The sequence below is a fragment of the Chrysemys picta genome, chromosome 1, assembly GCF_011386835.1.
Source record: "Chrysemys picta bellii isolate R12L10 chromosome 1, ASM1138683v2, whole genome shotgun sequence".
In the NCBI taxonomy this organism is placed as follows: Eukaryota; Metazoa; Chordata; order Testudines; family Emydidae; genus Chrysemys; species Chrysemys picta.
Window position 1 is genome coordinate 206,517,027 of NC_088791.1, and position 22,070 is coordinate 206,539,096.

Here is a 22,070-nt window from a genome sequence, read left to right on the forward strand (position 1 = left end):
AGTTATTACGGGTATGGTAGTGTGGCCTCTTCCAGGGCAGCCCTGCAAGCAGCCTGCTTCAGTTTCTCCTCTGCCAGATTCCTCAACTCCACACAAACCCTTCCAAGAATCGGCAAATCCCTGCTTTATGGCTGGATTGAGCTTGCAAACCCCAAACTCCCAAAGTAAAGTTCCCAAAACTTCCTCAAGTCCATACTCCCAGTCTTTCCTGCTGGGGGGACTCCCAAGCCTTTCCTGCCTGGAGCCTTTTCCCTGACTATTCAGGGTTCCCTGCTAGAGCCTACTCTCTCCCAGCACCCATACCCAGTCTTGGCAGGCCTCTACCGAAGTCTCACTCCAGCTTCATGCTAGTTGTCTCTCTCTGCACCTTGCTGCTGCTCTTTGTAGGGTAAACAAGTCCTTGTACCCAGCTAGTTCTACTAGCTAAACTCCAGGCCCTATCCTGGGTCTGGTGAGTAGGACTAGTTGGCTGGGGTTTACCTGCTCCAGGCCTCCAGCCCTTAAAGGGATAGGCCACCCCATTACAGGGGAAAGATGAACCAAGAAGGTGTTTCACATTTTGTCTCCCCCATGGTCATCTGATGTGTTCTAGGAATGAGTGATATGGGATTATTGCCTTAGAAAAGAGTACAGGATTTGAACGTAAGTCTGGAAAAGACTTAAGTTCAGTCCTGCATGTCACAGATGGATTTTAGCCTGTTAGACAAACCATGTTCACATAGACTCCCATGTATAATCTATCTTTTGATTTCAATGGGCTTTGAATCAGGCTAAGTTGTTCAGGGCTGTGATTGTTTTATTTCTTGAGTGGCTGAAACTAGCTGTTCAACTTCAATAAAGTTCCATAAATATGTAAAATATAAATCATTAGAGATAAATAACTTTTATATTTGGGCTTCTTTATTTATAAATATTGGAGAATTTCACTGTTTCTTACAAGAATGAAAAGAAGGCTTTTGGCAGGAGAAAAACTGACTTTGCAATGAAAATAGTGAATATTTGTCTGAGGAAAGGTTATGCCTTCTCCCAGGGTGGAAAATGGCTAATTTTTGAAGCAAAAATATGTTTATTGCTAAGAATGGTGAAATTTTGCCCTAGCCTTGATTGTGAGAGGGTGTTCACTCCACACAGGACTGGAAAGGATTAAGATGGCCAGGTAGGCCTATTAACTCCACAGGCTGCACCTGGAGGAAGAGCTGGGGAATTGATTGTAAGCTGATTCAGCTGTGCAAGAACAGATGGGGTCTATAAAGCCAGGAAGCTGGCAACAGACAGGTTGCTGCTGGGGAAGAGCAGTCACTCTCAGGGAGAAGGATTTAGAGCTGGTAAATCAAGGGCAAGGAAGGAAACTAGGAATTGTAGAAATCAGTCTAGAGAGGAAGCAGTGAAAGCTGGGAGGGAAAAAAAGTCCAGAGCTGCCAAGTTGAGGGTCTCCAGAGTGGTACCTGGAATAGTGAGCAGGTCCAGGTTCCCTTACCTGTCACTGGGGAAGTCAACTGCAAGACTGTTTTGGTTGCTTTGGGCGTGACCGAGAATTTGGAGAACTGTACTCTGGAAGCGGGGGAAATGCTGAATGACCTAGCTAGAGAGCTGAGTAACAAAGAGGATACTGTGGTTCCAGGTATGAGAGAGGAGCTACTGACCTGAGAGAGAGAGATGGTATGATGATATGCCACCACAGGAATGGGGTGTTAGTCTTGAGAACCGTTCCCCTGAGTGACCAGGAGGAGGCACCAGACAAGTGGTGAGTTATGCACCCCATCACTTTGGTGTGTGTGGTGTTTTTTGTTTTTGTTTTTGTTTTAAACAAAAAGTCATGAAAATCTCCTTCTTGGTAAGAAACTTCACAAAGCACTGTTTTTGTGAAAGGTATGGATAGGGCCTAAATTTCATACATTTACAATGGCTGTTCCTGGGAACATAAAATTGTACCAAATGGTTGCAGCCTGGTTTCAGTGGAAGCCATCTGCTCCTAAGAGAGGTTAAGGTAAGAAGTATTTATGCACTCAATATGAATTCTGATAATAAGCAAATTGGAAAAAGCAGACTATTTCTGGCTTTGGCCCTCCATGTCATAGACCAAATATGGAGTCATCTTCAAATTTCCTAGATGCCAGGTGTAGTGCTCTGAGGGTCTCTGAAGGGAAACAGTTTTGTGAAAGAAATCTACTTGCAGACAGTGCAAACTAGGCCTCCAAGTTTTAATGACTTCTCTGAAAGGCAAACTTAATGTGGTGCCCTTCAGGTTTTATCTTACGCTTAATTAATTCTATACCCCCTTGTAAATCCTGTCATGGGAGACATGTTGGGGTGTGGTTAGAGCATGCTGGTATTAGGAGGGAAATCCCCATAGTGCGTACTGCTAGGGTGATTCTGGGCTACTGTAGTTCTGCTTTAGTATAAGTTGAGGGCTATTTGTCACTTGCAGTACCCCAGAATAAGAAGAGCAAAGGTGGCTTTGCACCTCACCTGGGGATGTATGTTGTGAACTGCACCTTCTAGAGGCACAGGAGAGAATCCCACTACACATGTACAGAAAAGAACTGTGATAGTCAGATAGACATTGAAGAGGAGATCTCAGAGGGACTGTGTTTGAGAAAGTGTTTTTAATTTCTAAATATCTTATCAGCATACTATATATCTTCATTAAGATGTGGAGGCAACTATTTAAATGTAATTACTTCTCCCTGTGACTTTTAAACAAGGGCAGCTGTCACCAGGAACTATATGTAACAATTTAGGAGTTCCTAGACTAGGATAACCATGCTAGCTAACATAACCTGACTTTGCATCTGGTGTCGCTGTAATTTTAGCAACCTTTAAAAATCTGTTCCTAGTCAGCTCCGAGGGGTTTCTCCTAGTCAGTATGCTGTGGTAATCAAAAGCAAACTCAATATTAGGATTCATGAGGAATAATACAGAAATAAACAATGCTAAAATAATATACAACCACTATATAAATAAACTTCAGGTCTTCAGCTGGAATAGTGTGTTCCGTTCTGATTAGCCAAGCTCAATAAAGATACAGCAGAAATAGAAGAGCTTTAGTAATGTGTAACAAAAAGATAGAAGGCCTGAAAAAAAGATTTCCACAAGAGGAGACCCAAAAGATTGGGAGTCTTCCATTTACAGAAAAGATACTTTGATGTCCCTTCTTAATTTAATGGATGCTGTTGAGTGGGTAAAGTTTTGCAGGATTCAGAATAGGGTTGGATGCTTCCAAGATAATGAGAACATCCACAGTTACACTGGGATATAAAACATTATATTTTTGGAAGGGCTATAAATAACTGTGCTTCAGGACATAAACTAGCCTCTGTCTGATACATGTTACAAAATAAACTTGTCCTATGAATATAATGGTCCTCAATAAGGTTCTATCTTGTACTTTAGGAGCTTCTGTAGCACCCATTACCCAAGTATTTGTATTCATCCATCCATTTAGCCTCATAAAACCCTTGTGAGGTAGGGACGTGTTCCATTATACAGTTGGGAAACTGAGGCACGGAGTAAGTGACTTACTCAAGTTCACACAGGAAGTCTGGCACAGTACATACTTACACCTAGGTCTCACAAGTCCATGACTAAATGCTGTAACTCCTGGACCTCTCTAGGTGCTTGGAGGAAGGGTTGTCTGTGCCTTTCTGTGATGGATCTAGTACTGCTTGCTGTTGGAGAAAGGATACCGGAGTAGCTAGACCACTGCTCTGTTGTGGCCTAGCAATTCTTGTGCTCCTACTCTGAGCAGTCTTTCAGGGTAGCTGGGAATTAATTCCTTATTGTAATTTTGTAAAAACTGTGAAAGCACCCAAAGTGTTAGTTGGGCACTTGTAAATAAAACAGGGGAAAAATGCTGCTATTTGATATGCATGTTCATGTGAGGGACCTTCTCCACATAAATACTAGAGCATTCAAGGAGCAAGAGGGAAAGAAAACATTCAAACACCTTGTCATGCTCTTAAGGCTAATATTGTAGATGTGTGAACATCTGTGGGGCACTGAAGTTTGGTAACCAAATATGTTAATGGGGCAACCAAATCAGAGTGTAATTAGTTCTTAAACCAACAAAACTAGGTCTTCAAGAGTTAAATGTATCACCATATTTTTTGCAAACTACTATATTTGGTTCCAATGACTAGAAAGATCTATGAATTAATATAATAACGCGTCTCTCCAAACACAGCATTGTTCCCTGCCATGCAAAGCATCAAAACTAAAGTGCACTTTGTCTTCCTTTGTAATGATTTTGGGGGTGTAAAGTGCTCTGTTTCCTGATAGCCATTGGGAAAACCAGATGAAAATGACCTTTAAACAAACAATTCTTGTATTTGGTTTCATATTAGTCTTCAATAATACCTCTCCTTTGAAATAAGCACTGAAAGGTTCTTTTCCTTAGATGATTGAAGAAAGTCGATAGAACACAAAAACCTCCAAGAATATTTTAAGTATTTTAGAGAGATTTCCTGCTGACTCCTAAATGTGACTGTAAAAGTGCTACAACCCAAGTGAATCTGGAATAATTTCAGAGTAGAATAAAAATTAAGTAGAAATAAAACGAGAATAGAAAAATCTGTTCACGCAGGAGATGTTAAAAGTGAAGAAGATAATGCAGCCCATTGGGCAATATGTGTCTCACATTGTCATCTTTAGTATTGTGGTACATACCACAGACTATAAATGTCAGCATGTGACCAGCTCAATATGGACCATTAAATGCCCAAACCATGTTAACTCTGACCCAGACTATAAACCCATTACTTCCATCAGGATCAATTACCCATTGAATAGTATCAATGAAGTCCCATTGCAATCCTAATTCAGGAAAGTGCTTAAGCATGTGCTCAACTAAAAGACAAAGATAGTTAAGCATCTTTGTCTCTTTTTCTGGATACAGATAAAAAGACAAAGATGCTTAACTATCTTTGTCTTTTAAGTGCACACTTAAATGGGTTATAGAAGCAGGTTCTCCATAAGCAATTGGTCACCTTCATGAGACGTAAGATCACTGTCTGGCTTTAGGAGAGCAGAGAGTCATTTTATCTTATTTGTGACTTTTGGATTCTGCAAGTTGCCAATGTAGCCTTCATCAGGTGACATTTAGGAGTCCCTGCTTTAAAGAAGGTGGAACTGCAGAAAGAATAGAAGAAAAGGAATTTTTGATTTGTTTAAATAAAAAAAATATTTCAAATACGTCCCTAAAATTCCTGTCTCTGACAAGTTTTGGCCAGAATGTTTTGGCTTTTGGGAGGTGGTGGGGGGGGTTGTTTTAACTGCTTTCTTCTGCTTTTCACAGCTGGAGGCTGAGAGGATAGAAGGTTGTAAATAAACCTGACTGGGAATGTACTTTAAAACAGTGAAAGAAAGAAACTTGCTCCAATCGCGTATCTATTACAGTATACATTTACTGGATTAGGTAGCTTTTGTTTTTTGCTTAAGGGTATTGAGAAAATATCAGGCCTTTAAACATTATGCTGTTCTCTCAATGATCAGTTAATGGAGTGTCCCTGCTAAATGTTTTTGTAATCTGAAACAGTAGGGTGTGTTTATGTGTGTGGTGGGGGGAGTTTACTGTGACTTCATTAAAATCCATGTCCGCAGTTGTTGTTGATGAAAAATGGGATTTTACGGGCAGTGAGGATTCCAGTTGTGAAACAGGGATTTAAGTTCATGTAGTAATCTGTACACTATATTAAAAAGACTTGAAAAATGGTGATGGTACTGGTTTTGTGTGTGTGTTCCCCTCACCTTGTGGATCGTCTTCCGGAATAGTTGTGTTATGGTAATGAATTGACTCAAGCTCAGTTAGAAAAAGAGCACCACTGTTACTATTTATATAGGAGCAAACAGGGGCCCAGTCCTTTCCTAATTCAAGTTTTCAAATTTAATGCTGGGATTTTTCAATGACACCTGAGGGAGTTATCCTATTGACCTTGAATGGGAGTCAGTGCCTAACTCCCATAGGCCCCTTGCAAAAGTCAGCCTAATTTTGTAGTCTTCAGGATTAAAGACTTTCTTCTGTGTGGGTTTGACTGCAGGATTAGAGCCTAGGGATTTCTTAGTTTTTGTTTATAAAAACAAAACAAAACAAAACACAACACCCCCCCCCAAAAAAAAAAACAAAACCCCACAGTACTGTTGAGTAGATCTGGTCAGGAATTTTGCAATGAAACTTTTTTCTGAAAATACCAATTTGCTGAAACAGATCTTTTTTCCCTACATGTATCCCATGTGACAAAATATTAACCAGGAAGGCCCCCTTGGGTATACAATAGCGTTCTAGAGAGTGGAATAGCCAATAGCCCAGTGGCTGAGTGTCTTCATGACAATTTTTGAAACATTACATTCTGTATTGGATGAAAACAAATTCTGTAACCACAAAATATTTCATGAAATAAATATTACTTCCAGCCAGCCCTATTGTTAGGCTTGCGGATCTAACAAGCTTCCCTGGCTTGCCAATGGTGCATCTAAGCCCCTTGCTCCACAGTTGTTTGGCTTCTAGAGATTGCAAGCACCTCTTTCAATAGCTCTTGACCTGAGGAGTTTTGAAGTTTCTGAACCTGCCATTGTATATTTAACTAGCAGCAAATGCAAGTGCAACACATCTACTTTTAAATGCATAGCTATAGACTTAAGAACATTTTCTACCACACATGCTAAATATGTAACTTTCAAATGGCCAGACCTTTTACACAAAACCCATTTTCTTTCCATGTTAAGGACTTAGTGCAGACAGTTTTAAGTTCCAAATTGCAACTATCTTGCCTTTAAAAGGAAGGCTAGATTTTCTCTCCCCCCCCCTCCCCACCCCCCATGGAAGAACTGGTGGTTCTTCTTCCCTCCCCCTTTCTCCTCTTCTCTTCTTCCCGCCCCCCCCTCCCCAATTATCATGACTTAAACACTGATGAAATGATTTTGCTCAAACTTCCAAAAGAAAAGCTTTGGTCAAACTTACACTCTCTGAAATCAAATATGGTTTTCATGGGACCTTACACCAATTTTCTGCTCTTTCTAAAAAAAAAAAATCTTTAAATTTGTCCCTACCTCTTCCTCTCCTCCCATTAGTCTGCCAAAACACACCCTAAACAAATCAGGGGCACGCATACATATGCCTCATAAAGGCCTGAAACTTACCAGTTCTAAAAACGTCTTGCTTTAAAAAACTATTTCTTGGATGTTCAGCACTGGATACCACAGATGACAAAAAGTGAACTGAGTAGGTGACTCTTTCTTTTGCAGCATTTTCTTAGTTTCTAATAAGAGTATCTATATGGAATAGGTTTTGCCTCAGAAAATTTCAGACCCAAGTCTAAAGGACAACTGCACGCTTAACCTAGTTGACCTGTTTTGTATTTTCCTACCAATAATGTATGTAAGCAATATGTAATAAGAACTTCTTATAGTTGGGCGAAACCTTTTCTGATCAATTTTCATAAGACTGAAACCAATATGTTTTTACTTCACAAATTTTAGATTTAATTCTGTCAGATCGGCAATGCTTTCTTTATCTTGTTATAATAACAAACACATAGGACTAGAAGGGCTTCCTAGGTCACTGAGTCTAGATCCCTTGTTATCACCAGCAATCCCACTGTATAATCCCATTCATAAGTTTATCAACATCCATCTTAAAATTAGCTAAATTTCTAACTGGTTTTAAGGTGAAGGTTCTCTTAAAAATCAGAATAGGCTTTGTATGGGTGCTGACAATCATGTGAAGAAAATAATTAATCCATTTGGTGCCGTTTCTAAAGACATCTAAAAGAGCATGGCTTGAAAGATTGACTCATTTTCCATGTTGCCCATATAATGATGAAACTGAAGATGTTACTAGTTTGGAAAACATTATTTGGAAAGCATATTTCTTGAATCACTTCTGGTCTTGGCTTGAACATGTGGAATTTCAAATCAAAAGCTTGCTAGAGGAAAACAGACAAGTTTTTTTTTTTTAATTTTCAATTTTGTTTTTCCAGTATGTAAGTCCCAGATTCTGATTTATTTGTAATGCTGTCCAGTCAGACTTTGGCCTGTTTGTCAACATTCTTAATCTTCCTCCGTTTAAGATTTGAATATCTTTCTGGAAAATTTCTTAAGATCTAAACTTTAGTATTGTAATTATTTGTAGGAATCATTTTTACAGTATGTGCTGATACATTAAAACTTCCTTTGAAGTTGGAAAAACAGCTTATTGCTGAGTGAAAAGATGTACTATTTCACATGTGGATCAAATATTTGTAGAGAAGTTGGGTGGTCTTAGATCAGTTTAGAGTCCACAGTGATTTACTGCAAAATTTGAATTCTAGAGTTATAGAAACAATGTCATTAAATCTATTTTAGTTCAGCAGTTGGCTGCTGTTCAGTAAAGCTACAGCAAACAAGCTATATGCAGTCAAAATTAGAACCTAATTTGGGATGCAGAGGCAATAGTAGAGCATTCTGGAGAGGCCTATATTGCTGCTTTCTGGAATAAGCATGACCCATTAACACAGTTCCACAGTTTCAGTAGTATTTTTCCTTTATATAAACAAGTGAGAACACTAACCCAGAAAAACAAGTTAATGTCTGGTACACTCCTGTTCAAACTCCTTTGCAACTGGCATGCAAGATAGATGTTAGGGAACAAAGATTGCATCCACAACAAAAAATCCTATGTTTAATTTAATGTCTTTTAAAAAAAAAAAAAAAAAAAAAAATCCCACTATCACCCCTACCCATTGTGAAAACTTTTCTGTAGGGAGCCTACAGTCTTTTTTTTCCTAAGCCTTTTTGCAGCGAACAATCAAATATGTACAAATATTGCACTAGCCATATTTTTGCAACAAAAGGGACTACAAAAACAAAACCTATACAAGCAGTCCCCACTTATTCCTTTTAGTTTGGACTCCAACTAAAAGGCAGCTATACTTTTCTGGCTGACAGTCCTCCAGTTATAATATGCAATGCTCAGAAATTGATTCAATAGCAGCATCTTTCAAGGGCACTAACTACATCAGAAATGTGCCTTTCTAACTGTTGCTCTTTTAACTTCCTTAGTTGGAAACTGGTGCACAGGAAACAGTTCCCAGGCCAATTTACTGGGACACAGATCTTTTCAGAATGCACTAGTAGCTAAAGGGCCCCTACAAGGGATGTGCAACACATGTGGCACTGCAGAGCAGCTCAAGCCAAAACCAATATACTCTTTGTGGCTTAATGTACTAAGAAACAGCCAGAATTTAAGTGAAAATTCAGCACTCTATTTTCAGTGTTTTGATTAGGAAATTAGCAAGTTGTCTAAAACGCCTTCTTGGAATTCAATTAAATTATCTAAAGAAGAGTAGCAAACATTCTATAAACCTGCTGATGTTAATTACAGGGCTATGATATCATTAACAATTATTTAATTATTGCAAAGTGCTAATCACAAGCATTTAATGTACTAATTATCTCCTAATTTGCTAAATTCTAGGTGCTGAACATCTGGCCACGCTCTTGGTGTGTTGACTGAACCTTTATGTGGCTGGAAAACGCCAGCGTACGTTTTGTAACAAAAATGCTACTGTTATTAATGATGGTGAATTTGAAAAAGGGTCCTGATGCTACTAATGGTTTTCATTAACACAACAGCTAATTGTATATTCCTAGCTAGCTTCAAATGTGCATCACCTGCACATAATAGGCTATATACCAAATTCCTGGCACTTCATTTCTACATTAGAGCCAAACAGAGCAGAGTTTTTTCTACATTTAGTTAAATTACTTTTTTTTTCCCCTTCAACAATGCTAGCTGGATTGCTGGAATGATAAGGAGAAATCTCAAAAGATAGCCTGTGGTCTAAGAACTGCATCTCATGAGCCCTCATGCTCAGTAATTTTAAATGGATTGGAAGTAGCCTTGGTACTGTGGTTTTTTTGTTTTGTTTTTTGTTTTGTTTTTGACCCCCTCTCAATTTTTAAATAAATTCTAGAATATGTGCTTATTAGTGTAGGCTTACTCTTTATTTCCATATGTTTAATTTTTTCTCATTGCATATGGTGTTCCTATCTCCTTCCCTTGTAGTTCCTTTGAACAGTGTTTATATGTGACTGATTAAATTAGACCAACAGTGTGCTGGTTTTTTTCCATTTGTGTATCTTGTTTGTGGAATTAATTATCTTCTGATCTCCCATTCTGATCCTTTTCCTGCTTCTACATATGGATTAGTGACTGGTTGATTGTTCTCTGCCTCCCCCCCATTCCCCCTTTAACTTTATTTTAGAGTGCTGACAGACATTTGAGCAGTGCTACATACAATATGAATTGTAGTATTTTACTCTATGCTTTTAGTTTGGTTCAGAGACACTGCTTTTTGCCTAAAGAATGAGAAGATACTATAAACTTTTCAATTTAAAAGTGAATATCTTGACAACCTTGAGGCTGATGGACAGACAACCGTGCCCTAAAATAGGGATGCAACAGAGAAGGTTGGTTCTGAAGCAACCTTGAATGTTGCAGCCTACCACCAATGTTGACACCCTCTTTGCTGGAAGATAGCACCACAACATTGCTTAAAAGAATAGAGGTTGAATCTTGGCCCCATTAAAGGCAATGCAAGTGTACTAGGGCAAGGATTTCACCCTGGGTGAGGACAAGAGCATTGGTTCTCTGGTTTCAGAAAGACAAGGTAGAGTGATGTGTTGGTGCTTTATTTTGCTTTTTAAACACTTTCTTTGCTTTTTGAGACACAAACTACACTTAAGTGCTCCCTCAGCATTCAACAGAATCCCCAATCAATTTGTGTTGTATACCTCCCTACTTTTGAAATTATGCATTAAGATTGCACTAGCTTCTGCAGTCCTTACTCAAGCAAAAATCTTCCTGAAGATACTGAGGAATTTTCTCTAAGGACTTCAGGATCTGGCCCATGGTGCAGCAGGGGAAATAAACTAGGTTTCTTCTTTTCTGGAAAATTTACTATTTATCTACTCAAAAGTAGGAACATCCAGTCTACCCAAAATGTAAGATGGAGAATCACATATTCACATCACAGTGCATTCTGTGGTTTAGGTGGTGAACTGATGACTTTGAGAATCATTGATTATCTGCCAGAAAATTTGTAAATTAGGAAACAGTAGAAAAGTGAATCGGTCACATAATAGCATTTTCTATTTGCTTAAGTATAGTGTAATTGGTAAAAGGTATCTAATCTGTACCATCATATAGTAAATAAGCCTCTATTGGTTCATCACATTCCTTTTTCTCATTTGAAAGACACATTCCATATAGAATAAAATAACCATACTATTTTTTCTTTTTTCTTTTCAGAGTTAACAAGTAGAACCTCATGTATGCAGCAGCATAGTAAACATTACTAGACTAATTAATATAAGAGCAAATAACAAGGAGAGGTTTTAAATGATTTATTTTAATCTTATTGCTACATGAATGTTCAACAGCATCATTTTGTTCAACACACAGATACCAAGATGACAAGCACTTTAGAAATACACTTGATAGATAATTCTCTTTAAAGATAATGGGAAGAATAACTTTGACATTTTATGAATAGCTCAATTGCTTTAAATTGATAACATGGGACAAATTCTGCTTTGTTCTACTGTGCAATCTAAAACTTGGTTTGGATTAATTGTGCAAAAATAGCTTGCAGTGCACTTAGTTACATCCATAAGGATGTTGGCAAATAAAAGTTACTAAATAATTTTAGCATGAGTGTTTTCCTATTAAGTATGACACTTGCCATACCAAGCTGGTGGCTAGTTTATAGCTTACTCTCAGCCCATAGTTAGGTTGCGTTCAAAAGACACTCATTCCTTTAGCATATTAAAATCATATTAAGCTCCCTTGAAATCCATTTCAAAATTGGAAGCTATAGTGTCTCTGAAGATCTGATATGAACATCTGAGTTATTTCAATTTGATTTTAATAAAACTACTTTTGTGTGTCAGCAATAGCTGTGCTCTTCCATTAGCTTTGTTTTTTCCCACCTCATAAAGATATGATTTGTTCTTAAGACCTCAGAAAAGGGCTGTACCCCCATTTGGAGGAAAACAGCACAGAAACCATTCTTATTCCATTTCCGTTCAGCCAGTCTTCTCCCCTCATGCCCCCCTCCTCCCATTTACACAATTCTGCAGCTATTATGGGAAAGCTTGAATTCTCCACTATTTACAATTTAATTTGTAAAGACTGAGGTTCCAAGATATCCATCGGGGATTAATTCTCCCCTGCATGTCTGTAGAGAGATGGATGGTGCATGTGATGGCAAAGAAATAGGAACATGTTTATCTCTTCCCAGTGTACATACATAGATTGAGTTTTTTAGATTGTATCCCTCGCTGTAGTAATTAAGTAGGCAGTCTAGCAATGTGTATTTCTCAACCCTAGAGTTCAGTAGTCTCCCATAGCCTTGCATATGGTAGTGCAGAGTGATACTGACACTTTCATAAGGAAAAAAATTAAATAAGGCCAAGAGTTCTAGTAAACAGGGATGATGGAGGAGGGTGGCATTCTGCGTGCAGTCAAGAATTGTCCAGTTATTAAATTATTCCAAGAGCTAGATAAGGACATCTACTGCCACTAATCTGTGTGCCACTGTGACATGCAATCCAGACCCGTAAGGGGTTGTCAGCACAGCCCTGGGTGTCTAGCTGTGCTTTTGCTCTGGCTCACAGCCTGGACTCCAGCAGACAAGAATGCAGTATGCTGAGTGTCTGTATGCTGTACAATCCTGGTTCAACACTCTGACCCCCTGCAGCCAGTTACAATATGACAACCACCTCTAGTCTCTCTCACCCAGTTACATAATGCAGGGGTGACCCCCAAACATAGTCCCAGTCCTAAATTTCTCCAAAACCATCTGCCCTGAAGTGTCCAGCCCTCTCCTGGTATGCTTTAAGAAGTTGTTTGCTGTTCCCTTTAAAGCAGTGGTTCCCAAACTTGTTCCGCCGCTTGTGCAGGGAAAGCCCCTGGCAGGCCTGGCCAGCTTGTTTACCGGCCATGTCTGCAGGTTTGGCCGATCGTGGTTCCCAGTGGCTGCGGTTCGCTGCTCCAGTCCAATGGGAGCTGCTGGAAGCGACTCAGGCAAGGGACATACAGGCCGCTGCTTCCAGCAGTTCCCATTGGCCTGGAGCAGCGAACCGCGGCCACTGGGAGCCTCGATCGGTCAAACCTGCAGCTGCGACAGGTAAACAAACCAGCCCAGCCCACCAGGGGCTTTCCCTGCACAAGCGGCGGAACAAGTTTGGGAACCAATGCTTTAAAGAAATAGTGTAGCGCAGCTTACCACCTTACTGCAGTGAACAAACACTCTATTTTAATCAAAGCACTGGGCTGGTTTATAATAAACAGAAAAAACAAGGTGGTTAAACAAAAGTCATATCTTGTGATACCAAGAAGAAGGAATAAAGGTTAGAAAGGATTACAAACAAAGGTAGGCATTCACTTCTAAGATTAAAAACTTGATTACAATCTTTGCCTAAGCAGGATCTCGCTTATAACCAGTTTCCAGAGACTTCAGCCTTCTTGGTTGAACGACCCATCTTTCTGTGCTCCCAAAAATGTTTGGATTGGGACTCCCTTCCCCTCTGGCCTTGGGATGCTGTTAGGATCACAGTGACTTCTGCTGCTCAAAATGGGAGCAAACTCTGCATGTGAATCAAAGATGCACGTTTTCTCAGAACTGTCATTCAGAATAGAGAAGAAGGGGGGAGGAGGGCAGCTTCACCTTTGTCAAGGCTGAATCCCCAGGGATTTTTTACACTGAAATTACACACAACTTAGTAAATGTCCACTTCTCTTCCAGGCCCCTGAACAACAGCTTAGTTAATGTGAAGATAAAGTTGCAGAAATGTCAGAGGCTTGAGCATATATTACTTTTCCAGCATAGTATAGCTTTAAAAAATCTGACATTTAGTGTTAATGCTGAACTTCTCAAACAATGCACTAACTTGCACTCATAACAATCCCAGCCTTAACTCTGCTCAAGCAGAGTTGCAACCATGTGATATTCTCAGAATACAACAGAAAATATTGTACACTGAGTATCTTTAAGGAAGTGTATTTGCTCATTTGGATAACTAAAAATGTGAGAAGTACATTAATAAAAGAGAGGTGGTATCTGCTATCATTGACTGGATTTACTGTGCACATCTTCCTTATAAGCATTCAGTCTTGATGACTTTTTAGTGATTTCAAGCCTAAAGTAATTGCAGGTGGGTATCTTTAATTTTGAAATGCCTGTCACCATAATCCATTGTTTATTTGCATAACTAAGCCACACATTTATAAACAAAAACTTTGTGATAGCATAAGGCTTTAAATATGACAGGTGTGCTTAAAAATGTGCTTTCCTGCTATTTAGATCATTATTAAGGCAACGTACTTTCTCAATTAAGGCTCCATAATGCTTCTGCCTTCCAGTTTTATATCTCTTGGAAAAAGCAACAGATAAAACTTCTGCTTTGAAAATAGTTTTCACTGTATCCACATGACAGAATGTAAGTTGGTATTTTGGACTTGAGTTAGGAAGGTGAAATTGCAATTGAATGCATTGTGAAGTATGTTGTCACTATCCTGTTTCTACTATTTCATTGCAAGCACTCTGCTAGCAAATGCTGATGACTATTTAGCGTATTGGAATGATAATCAAGTCAGCATTTGAGACCTTGTCTCTACAAGGGCAGATTTAGGATTGTGATGGCAGTTTGAATGTGAGCCAATGCCTTGTTTGAGAAGTAGACTAACTCTGCATTTCTCAGGTTTCTAACATCTGAGGTTTTTAATTCAAACCTTCTTGAAAAAGCAATGTACACCCCAGCAGCGATATATGCCTGCAGCCTAAACCTCATCGTAACATATTTTGTTTGAAAATGTCTTTTTTGTGTGTGTTAATAATACTAAATTATGCCGGAGAGGAACCCTGGTTCAGAAAACCCTGGAAGGCTCACAAGAAGGATGGTGTAATTGAATAGTCTTTGCGATGTCCACCTTGATCCCCTGGCCTCAGATTCTTGTTCTAACCAGTCTCCAACCACAATTCTGTTGTCCTTTTATACTGCAGCGCTCCTAAAGTCTGCAAAAAGAGAGTATCATTCCTGTTAACTTCTATAGGTCCTCAGGAAATGGACTCCAGAGATTAGGAGTAGCTTACAAAGAGGGCTCCCCTCCCATCAAACTCCTAATGACCATGGGCCTGGGGCTCTTCTCTCCAGAGTCTACAGCAGGGTTGGGAGTAGAAATACATCTGGCCTCTTCTCGCTCTGCCTTTTGCTGCACACCCACCCCTATGAAGGGATTCCAGGGGATGAAGACTATCTGGAAATATCTCTAGACATAGAACAGGTTTAATTTAAAAAAACAAAAAAAAGCTCTCCTACCATAAATTTCTCCCATGGGTGGATATTTTAACAGTGCTCTTTGTTTTTCTGTTTCACAACATCTCTGTTTGTAGCTACTTTGCTGTAAAAGAAAACCCCAGTGGTCCAGCAAGACTTGTAGACTTTATATGAAGCATAGCAGGAGGCCATAATGTGAGGCTGAGTCATACCCTCCTGCACAGATATCTGAGAGATGCTGCTAAGAGGGGCCAGTGGAACCATGTAGAATTTTATTCAAACTGGCTCCTCAGTGCATTGAGGGGGGGGGGGCTTTGAAGTGCTTGGAGACAAGATGGGGTGCTGCAAATCCTATAGGATCTATGGCAAGATGGATGATCAGTTTTTCCAGACTATTCCTTTGGCCATTTCCCTCCTGGCAGCCCTACCCCTGCTGAAGACATGCTGCTTTTTGGCAGCAACCTTGTGCTAGGATAGAACATCCTATCTCACCTTCTTGAGAGACATGAAGGCTGAGTTAATGCTACTGGAGAAGGCCTTAATGTAGACCTGAATATCTGAAGCAATGTTCACTGCCTCAAGGAGGGTGAAAATGCAAAATCCTCCTCCTGCCCTGCCCTCTAATACCATTTCAATCAGTAATCATCACCTCTCCCTGTCTAAGGGCTCCCTGGGAGAGGGATATTTCCATAATGCCTTCCTTTTCTTCTTCGGTATCCCCCTCCCATACAAGTTCCACCAGCACTCAGTGCACAACAGAAACCTAAAGCATTTACAGCTTTCTCAGTGGAGGTTCCCAGTTTCCTGATTACAAGACAGGGAAGTAATAGAAATCAAGACAGCAAATAAACTACTGCATGGAAATCAATAAGGAAAGCATTACCTTTTGAATGCTGGTTCAAGTAAGTTTCAATTAATATTTTTTAACTTCTGTTTCTTCTATACTGTCAGTGCCCAGGAATTTCAGGTGAAGTTAGGATGCTGTGCCACACACACACCCCTTTGTAAAATGGCATGAATAGGTTAACCATTAATTCTCAAACACTCAGCATCATGATTAAGGTACCTTAACCATGATTTGGTTTCTCAGGGGACACTGAATACCCTGTGCCGTGCTGTCTGCAGTGCCTCATGATGGTGGGCGCCTAGCTCAGGGAAGATGGTCAAAAACAAGGCTAACACCCCAAACTGGTGGTGAGTTCTATAGATTTCACCAAGCCAGTAACATAATGATCCAGGAGTTCACATTTAATAGTCTTACTGTGGAATCACAGACAGACTGGAGTGCCTAGAGGGACTATCTCACCAACCAGGCAAGCTGGACTTAGTGATGGTCACTTATACCTAAAATAACAAAATTTTCAGGTTGCCAGTCCCAAGAGACAAGTCACTTATCTATTTGTATCTTAGATCTCACACCAAAGGCAAAGCTTGTAGCCAATCCTGTAATTAACTAAAGGTTTGACTAGGAAAAAGAAATGAGTTACTTACAGGTTAAAGTAAGCAACCATATATACACACACACGAATTACCATCTGTGATTTTTAAACAGACCAATACATAGTAATCTGTCAATTAAGACTGTCTTTCAGTGTGGATCCATTTAGTGTAGTGTCTCTAGCACTGTGAGAGTTCAAATAGCGAAGAGATGAAAACATTTTGTGTCACCCTGTTTTATCTTTTTACGTTGAGCCTTCGAATCCATGAGGTTAGCTCCGTTGCATGTAGCACTTCTGTCATAGCTATAAAGGGAAGGGTAACAGCCCTCCTGTGTACAATACTATAAAATCCCTCCTGGCCAGAGACTCCAAAATCCTTTTACCTGTAAAGGGTTAAGAAGCTCAGGTAACCTGGCTGACACCTGACCCAAAGGACCAATAAGGGGACAAGATACTTTCAAATCTTGGTGGGGGGAAGGTTTTTTTTTGTTTTGGTTTTTTTGGTGCTCTTTGTTTTGGGGGAGTTTGCTCTTGGGATTAAGAGGGACAGACATCAACCCAGGCTCTCCAAATCTTTCTGAACAAGGCTCTCATATTTAAAACTTGTAAGTACAGCCAGGCAAGGCGTGGTAGTTTTATCTTTGTTTTCTCAACTTGTAAATGTACCTTTTACTAAGGTGTTTACCTCTGTTTGCTGTAACTTTGAACCTAAGGCTAGAGGGGGATTCATGTGCAGCAACTTACAAGCATTTCATAAAGTCTAAACACTAAATAGGTTCTTAGAAGACTAATACCTATTTTGAACAAAACTAACATACAAGTGAGCTGGTTTGGTTTCCAGCTATGAGTTTGTCAGTGCTTAGCTGATGGCTACAGATTTGGCAAGGGAGTTGGCACCTGGTTTACCAGCATCACACCCTGAACAAACATGAGTGACAAAACATCACATCACCTGTGAGTGAACACTTTTTTCACAAATCTTTAAGTTTGATTACCCTGTAAAGTTATTTTCCATCCTGATTTTACAGAGATGACTTTTACCTTTTTCTTTAATTAAAAGCCTTCTTTTTAAGAACCTGATTGATTTTCCCTGTTTTTTAGATCCAAGGGAGTTGGATCTTGATCCACCAGGAGTTGGTGGGAGAGAGGAGGGGGGGTGGTTAATTTCTCCTTGTTTTAAGATCCAAGGGGTTTGGATCTGTATTCACCAGGGAATTGGTGAAGAGTCTCTCAAGGCTACCCAGGGAAGGGAATTAGCACATTGGGAGTGGTGGCGGCGGACCAGATCTAATCTGGTAGTTAAGCTTAGAAGTTTTCATGCAGGCCCCCCACACCTTTACCCTAAAGTTCAGAGTGGGGAAGGAGCCTTGACAACTTCCAAGGTCTGATAGGGCCATTCACCTTTGTATCGTGACATTCCTTAATGGCCTCTTTAATCTTGATAGGCCTCCTGAATGGGCAATTTTTGTGCTTGGGTCCACAAGTTCAGAGCAAACATTTTCAAAGTTTATAACTATATAAAGCAAAACTTAATATATTTCTTTATGGCATGGAATACAGATGCTACAAGTGAAATTAATTCATGTGCAGCAACTTACAAGCATTTCATAAAGTCTAAACACTAAATAGGTTCTTAGTTTTGTTCAAAATAGGTATTAGTCTTCTAACATACAGGTGAGCTGGTTTGGTTTCCAGCTATGAGTTTGTCAGTGCTTAGCTGACGGCTACAGACTTGGCAAGGGAGTTGGCACCTGGTTTACCAGCATCACATCCTGAACAAACATGAGTGACAAAACATCACATCACCTGTGAGTGAGCACTTTTTTCACAAAGTGATTTCTCTAATCTGACTTATCCGTCCTCGCTCTGAAAGGAAACCTGCACAACACTTTCCAAGGACAAGCCTGGGACCTCAAATTCCTAATTTGACTAGACACTGACTAAACATACGCACTGAATTTGACTTTTTACAAGACTTTGGAACCCATTAACAAACCCCCTCAAACTTCCACTCCCCCTTCCTTTCCTCCCTATGATTGGAAGGGTGTTAATAGACCGCTTCATCTTGAATGGTCTCTTGCAATGTTACCTACTTACACTAAAAAAAATCTCTCCCACTTTGTATTTAGCAGTGAGACTCTGAGTTAGTTTCCCAGATGTGAGGAAGTGTGGTTCAAAAGCTTGTCTCTCACCAACAGAGGGTGGTCCAATGAAAGAATATTACCACATCCACCTTGTCTCTCAAATAAGTTTTAGTTTACTAGCCGCATCTGCAATTCTATGACATTGTGCTACCACCCCACCAGGCCTCTCAAACTAAGAAAAGTTGGCATTCGTATGACTTGAAGGGAGACTTCTAAGGAACACCTTAGGAAATGACAGTGATTCCATAGGTGGTCATCATTACGAAGTCACTGCCTGGTCTTAGGCACATTCCTACCTCCTATACTATTTTACCAGTGAGATGCAAAACCAGCACCACTTCAGGCTAGACTGCAGTCTTACAATCTACCCTGAGGAAGGAGAAGTGTATACTTGCAGTGCCCTAGGAACAGGGCAGGGTCACAACTCAGTAACTGTTTTCCCCTCTGTGCTAGCTCAGCTGTTGAAGGTGGGATGGAGTAGAGTTTTTTTTCCAGGTCATTGATCAAAATGTTAAATAGCATAGGGCCAAGAATCGAGCCCTGGGTGATCTCACTAGAAACACACCTGCTTAATGATGATTCCCCATTTTACAATGACATTTTGAAACTTATCAGTTAGTTCAGTTTTAATCCATTTAATGTGTGTCAGGATAATTTTGTATCATTCTATTTTTTTTTTAATAAAAATGTTGTATGGTATCAAGTCAAACACCTTATAGAAGTCTAAATGTAGTACATCAATATTACCTTTATCAGCCAAACTTTTAATCTCCTCAAAAGAAGATATCAAGTTAATTTGAGAAGATCTGTTTTCCATAAACCCATGTTGATTTGCCTTAATTACATTACTCTCCTTTAATTCTTTACTAATCATGTCACCATATCATCTGCTCCATTGTCTTGCCCGGGATCTATGTCAGACTAATAGGCCTATAATTACCTTGGTCATCCCATTTACCCATTTTGAAAAATATCAGCACAACATTAGCTTTCTTCTAGCCTTCTAGAATTTCCGTGGTGTTCCAAGACCTACTAAAAATCAACATTAATAAGCCAGTGAACTTTTCCAATGGCTTTCTTAAAACAGAAAGTTATCCAGATCTGCTGATTTTAAAATGTCTAACTTCAGTAGGGATAGGAAAGAGTTGTTGTCATTATGTGGTGTGACTACACCATCCTTTTATTCCAAATACAGAATACAAATATTTATTTGAGGCATTTCCCACTCCCCCCCATTATTGATAATTCTACCACTTCCATCTAGTAATGGACCAATACTATTGTTAGATTTTTTTTTTTTAAGTTGGGAACAAAAAGAATCTTTTCTCATCATCCTTAGCTCTGCTGGCCACTACATTATCCTTGTGTCCCATTGTTGACCTTATCAATTTTCTACAATTCCTAGTTTCTGATTTATATTCATTATTATCAACTTTGTTTCATTTGTTAGAGATTTGTTTTGTTACAGTTTTTCCTCTCAGCCAGGTTGACTTTTTAACCAGTACAACTTTCTTGCTTGACTGTGGATTTTGGGCACTGAGTAAAGTGATCTTAAATAATTTCTATTATTATTCTTCACATTGTTTTTGTTTAAATTCTTCATCCAAGCTAATTTGGCTCATAATTGTTTTCAGCTTTGTGAAATTGGTCCTTTTAAAGCATCAAGTTTATATATTATTGGTTTATTCTGTTTGCACATTACAAATGTGATCAAATCACTATCACTTGTATCCAAGCTACATGTTTAAAGAGTGTTCACCCATGCTATTCTTTCTATGGTAAGAGTCCTAACATGAAATGAACCTTGACAGCTGTGTTTCAAAATAACATTATTTACCATATCATTTTCAATTTGCATGAAAATATTGGATAAATATTTATACGACCTGTGAAGGATATGCTGTCTAAACTATACTTCTACAACTCCTGATAAGCCAACAAAGGAAAGCATTGTAAACTGGAAGTGCAAAACTGTATAATGTAGATAAAGCAGCCAAATTAAAATATTTGGAAAGACTGGCTGACTGACTCAGGATCAGTAACAGGATATGGAGCCTTTTGTCTGTTGAAGTACAGTCCAAACTGACAGTGAGTTGGAGCCTGAAGTAGTTATCATTTGGGGTTTGGCATATATTAGATTTAATGACTGTTCCTAAACTGTTGCCTAACAGACCAGGTTCCACAATTGAAAACCACTGCCACTTATGAAACAGATAGCTAATTATGTTGGCAATCTCAGTAAAGTGGCAAAAGTCAGAATGGACATAGTTTATTCTCCATCTTCTTAATCCAGAATTGTCTCCAGCATGCCTGGGAGGAACCAACTTGACAAATAGTTTAACTTTAATGAAGCTTTTCAGGGCAAGAAATCCATCTTCATATCTTTGGTAAAGCTCCATGCACATCTGTGGTGTTAAATGTCCATGTTGTATAAGACTTGGAGAGGACTTGCCCGTCCAGCTAGTAATTTAGCATTTTTTGGAACCAGTGAAATTAATGATTCTTTTAAATGCCAAGCAATCTTTGGGTATTTAATATCTATATTAAACTATAACATTTGTAAACATATTATAATCCTGAATTGGAAACAGTAAAGCTTTCTCTTCTGATCTGTCAAAGAGACTATGCAGAAATCGGTAATAATATAGTGGTTGTCTAAGAAAACTTTTATTTCACCCATTCATGCATAGTTTAGAATCCACCATAACTCTAATCCTAATTTAAATGCTTTACAATGCAAGAGCTGTATTTCCTCCTCAGAGTTATGAAGAGGTTTATAATGGGTATAAATCAACTCTTAATTTTTTTGTACTTGTGGAGTTTTTGGCCCTCATTTGCTCTAGGGCTTAAACATCACATTTCAAGGCAGCCCATTATGTATCATTTATCTATCTTTGAGACTCTTATGAACAAGAAAAATGGGTGGGTAGCCTCAATCAAGGCAATGTCTATAGAAAGAAGAAATGCAAAGTCTACATTAGTTCTGCTCTGCTGGAAGTTAGGCGTTGCTGTATTTTTCCATTTGAGCTTAAATAAATTGCATTTCACTATATGAATCATAACATCTAGTATATTTTTCTGATAAATTGGAAGGAGAAAAGTGTATGACACTCGCTTTCATAATCTGCAAACTGTTTCTCTGTCTTCTGTGTCAGATTTAAAATAGGAGATGAGG

At 39.1% G+C, this 22,070-nt stretch overlaps 1 long non-coding RNA gene across 1 annotated transcript; it reads left to right on the forward strand.

Moving 5' to 3' along the window:
- The first annotated feature begins 1,207 nt into the window (after positions 1-1,207).
- On the forward strand, positions 1,208-10,097 carry LOC135978202 (uncharacterized). The gene is made up of 3 exons (XR_010595622.1): positions 1,208-1,325; positions 1,622-1,744; positions 9,449-10,097. It is a non-coding gene; the product is annotated as an uncharacterized LOC135978202 (long non-coding RNA).
- The last annotated feature ends 11,973 nt before the right edge of the window (positions 10,098-22,070 follow it).